At 42.7% G+C, this 4,529-nt stretch overlaps 1 protein-coding gene across 1 annotated transcript in view; it reads left to right on the forward strand.

Annotated features, from left to right (window-relative positions):
* The window catches only part of EML4 (echinoderm microtubule associated protein like 4), a 114,010-nt gene that overhangs the window by 21,873 nt on the left and 87,608 nt on the right, over positions 1–4,529 (forward strand). The gene's annotated exons all lie outside the window — the stretch shown is intronic.

Here is a 4,529-nt window from a genome sequence, read left to right on the forward strand (position 1 = left end):
CCTGTGGTTATTCTTAAAATATGCATTTGCGTTTGGAGGGCTTTGTATTGTTTGCAGGCTTTCTTTTTCAAATTAGGCAGTGTGTTTTTGGAAAACAAATAAAATAAATTTTCCCATTCAGATGACTTTCCTAGGCTGGCTGACCTAGGTTTAGTATAGTTGAGTTCAAACCTGGGTATGGTTTAGTTGTGGGGGACAGCCTCGGGACAGTTTTTAGGATCCAGTGTATGTCTCTTGTTTCTCATGTTTTCTGCATGCTGTCTCCATTTGAGGAGAATGCCATAGGATGAAGGAGCCCAGTTTAGGGTCTAGGAGGAGGGTGATAAGTGAAGGGCCTCAGGCACTGCCGTGTGCTCTCTGCTGCATCCTGCCCTGGCACTGCTTGGCTGGGGACTTCACTCTCTTCTGTATCAGTTCTTATTTTTCTCAGTTTTCTGGCAATGAAATGTGACTTACAAGTGTAGCTGTTTCACAATCTCCCTAAGTCACCCACGAGCTGAGCTGCTGTTGACAGAAGCGATTCCCACCACTCTGTCCAGAGGGTGCTGCTGCCTCCCTGCTGCTGCAGCATGGCTCATTGTGCCATACACCATATGACTGGCCTGGTGAGTTGCCCTGTTTTGATGTTGGTGAGTTAAGTTTCATGCTGCTCAGTCTCCTGGTGTGCTTCCTTGTGCAGCCCCATGAGCTGTGTTGGCAGGAGCAGAGTGAGAATGGGAGGATGCAGGAGAAGGGTAGGGATGCTTATTTTAGCAGTAGTGCTGCCGTATGTCAACTCTGAGTGACCTTAATCCTAGTCAAAGGTCCTGCCTTTCATCACTCTTGGAAATAATCCTTCAGAGAATGGGACTTTATTAGGGTTTATTACAGTGCCCAGCAGCTGGAGTGAAGAGGAGGAGGCAGATGCTGCCACATCCCGCAGGTGTTAGTGGGAGCACTGGATCCTGCTGGACTTGTCCTTCACAGCTCACTAACCTCTGTACACCTCTCAAGTCCTGCTGGAAACAGGCTTGATGCAATGAGCATCCTTAACCAAAATGTGTCTTTTAAAACTCTGTTTCATTGCTTTGTCTCTGCTGATGAGATGGTTTTGGTCTGTTGTGCTGGCTAGGTCATGGCAGATATAAAACGGGTTTAAAAACAAACTGAAAGAAATTTTTCCCCCCTAAAGAAAAAGTAATAAAAGGCTTTAGGTCTTTAGGAATTGGGTAGTTATTAAAGAAATTACTTGTACTCTCTCTTTTCTATGGGGTAAAGCTAATGAATGCAGCTGCTGAAGGGTGATACCGTTTGGCAGTGAGGTTAATTGCCAAGTGAAACACTGCTCCAGTTTCTTTTCAGAAAGAAGAAGGCAAAGTAATTGAAGGATCATTTGCTGGTGGAAACATGATTGATTTCATATATATGAGGAAACAAAATTAACTAGTGCTGCCCTCTTGCAGTTCAACAGCACGACAGGCATTAAACTGGTGTCAGTACAGTTACCTCTTTGTGATGTTTAGGTACAGTTACAGATTTCATGAAGAAAAGGTAGATAGGGAGAGCTTCCAGTAATCTTCTGGATGGGATATAACACTGTGATTGCCTCATGCAGCAGCTCTTGCATCTGAAATCTCCTAAATCTGAAAGAAATTAAGAAACCCTAGTTCTGTGAAAACCAATTTCCAAATTTCAGGTATTTTCTTAGGAGCAGTGTCACTTGCCAAGGAAGCTCAATAAATAATCTTCCTTTTTTTTTTTTTTTTTTTTAAAGTATTAAAGATGTCCTGGGGACAAGTGTCTGTTCTGCAGCTGGGGACATGGTGGCTTTGGTGGGGGCACCCCTAATTTCCTCAGTTAGCTGTGGGTGACTGGAAGGCAATTTTTCGTGTATGGGACATGGGGACCTGCTTCATCCTCCTCTTCACATGGAAGTGGTGACTCCAAAGAGTTCATGCCTTCCTATGGCTCTCTTGAACCATTTGTTCCCACCTCTGAAGAAAAGGCACATTGGAGTGGTTTTTGACTCAGGAAAATCTGAAGTATTTCTAAAATCATTCCTTTTGTACAGTCATAATCTGATGCTGCTGCAGTCTTTGAGACATTCACTGTTCTGAACAACACCAGATGTGTGGTGTTCCTAAATATCTGTGTTGGGGATAAACAAGCAGTGAATGCATCTGTAATTGTACAGTGTGCAGAGCTCCATTCCTGATCTTTAACAGGCTTTATTTTGTTAGATTGAAGAGTGTTTGTTAGGTTTTTTTATGGTGTAGCAATGTACTTTGCACTGCAAATAACCTGAGAGTTTTTTCCTAAGCAAAGACTTGCATTGTGTATGCTTTTTATTTTGGTCTATATCATACTTTAAGTATTTTTTCATTATTTGTGCCTATATAAAATACTTAAAAAGCGCACCTCCCCATCACCCACCATTCATGTTAAGTAACAGCAAGGAAAGAGGGAGCTGAGATGGTGTTTAAGCTTGAAAAGTGTAGAGGTAGGCAGCTATTGAAGATAGGTTGCTTAGAAGGACAGGTATGATAGAAGGGCCAGAGATAGAAAAGTGAAAAATCCTAATGAGGAGGTAAGGTTTTCATGAGAGATTTAAAGGCAACTCGAGGAATTTTGATCAAGTCTTCAGCTGATCAGGGAACAGGAGATGGGTGGGTTGAGAGGGCCTCTGCTGTTTTCAGGGTGTGCCGTATACACTGGGCCTTCTGAAATCTTGTTTCAAAAGTTAGAGTTCAGAGAATCATTCTGATGGTGCTCTAACATTTTCTTTGGTTCCTTCTGCCTCATCCTGTATGCTTTTGATTGAGCAGGCACTAAGCTCTGTTTAAGATGCCCAGAAATAGCAGAGTTTCACACTCATTTTACAGTAGGAGATACTTTTTTAATAGGATGTGCTTTACTTACTTTAAAATTGATATATTCGAAAAGAAATGTATTGGTGTGAACTGCATTGTGTGCTTCTTGCCAGTTGTATGTAATCTGTCATTGTTCAGAGCACTAATGGCCACTTAAGATTGCAAATTAAGCCTCTTTCTGCTCTTGGCACTGACCTAACCAGCACATACAATGTCTGTTTGGCCTCATGGGGCATTTTGCCCATCATTTCTTCCAAGGCTTCATAGTTGTATTGGGAAGAACGTTCAGTTTGAAAGGATACCAAAGTGTGTGTGTTAAATTATTCTGTCTGCCCAACCCACCCAAGATAAGACTCAGTGTTTCATCTTGCAGTTAAGATTGTTTAATGACATGATGCAACATAGGGGTTGGGGTAAGTTGGGAACATGGGTTCTTGGTCAATCCCAGTGCCACAGCTGTGTATTGAGGCCCATGGCTTCATTAGGGCCCTTAATTGTGTTGCCCTTGCCTTTTACACTTTATCATCTTCCACCAGTCAGTTTCCTAGTCCTTTCCCCTTTTATTAATCACAGTAGTTGTCTGGCTGACTTCATACTGCAGAGCTGTGTTCAGCTGACTGCCATCTCTTTTTTTAGATCACTGCAGAGGTCGATTCCTCCAGTCAATCAGGAGCTGCTGGAAAAGAAATATCCTACTGTAGTTATGTAGATTGTTAATCCTGGGGGAAACACACAAAACTTGTTGTGTGCTGTCTTAATTATATGCATTCTTATGGACCTCTTAACCTTCTCATCAACCATTTCTAATGGTGGAAAAAAAGTGCTGCCCTCCTTGTTTTTTGAATGGAGATACAGACTTCCCCTCCTCCCCCCACCCCTTTTTATTTTTTTACTATCCTGCTGGAAATCTAAACTTTAATCCAGAGTTATTTAATATGCTTGCAAATCTTGAAAATAATAAACTATTTCAAGTATGATAGAAGAGTCAAAATACATGCAGTACATACTCACAAATAGTTTTGTTTTGACATTTATCTTGCTGTAGTCATTCTGCCAATTGGCTTCAGGCACAGCTACCAAAAGAATGAACACATGTTGCATTCATTAGTTCTCATCTGGCTGTGCTTCGTCTTGCAAGACAGACAAAATCATGATCACATTAAATAGATTGTAATGCATTTGTAATACGAGTTCCCTTCTGCTGAGCAGAATGATAGCTTTGCAAAGCTGCTGCTTTTAAGCCATGATATTTTGCTTAGTTTTCATATAATGGATATGAGTATATTGCCAGTGATGTCATTGCTTTTTCGTCTCGAAACGATGTCATGTGAAAAATATTCCAGTATAATACTGAGCAAACTGCTGCCCCCTTCTTCCCCCCCGTGTGAACTCCCCGTGTCACTGCTCCTGTCACTCCTCATGTCGCGCTGTGACTGACGATAGATCTGTGCCGTTCCTGACAGACAGACAGACATGCTTTGAAACGCTAATGGTTTATCTGCATCACCGAGGGTATTGCCGTAGGTCATTTGTGGCGGTTCTTTATGCCCAAAGCGCGAACAGACGGATCGCTGTGGGCCGTGTATAGCCCACGCACCCTTGTGTCCCGGCCGTGAGCACCGTGCGGCGCGGTGGCACCGGGGCGGGGGTGTCGCTTCCCGCTTGCTGCCGTTCCCTATG

This window comes from Corvus brachyrhynchos, unplaced genomic scaffold (assembly GCF_000691975.1).
Source record: "Corvus brachyrhynchos isolate BGI_N302 unplaced genomic scaffold, ASM69197v1 scaffold258, whole genome shotgun sequence".
Classification (NCBI taxonomy): domain Eukaryota; kingdom Metazoa; phylum Chordata; class Aves; order Passeriformes; family Corvidae; genus Corvus; species Corvus brachyrhynchos.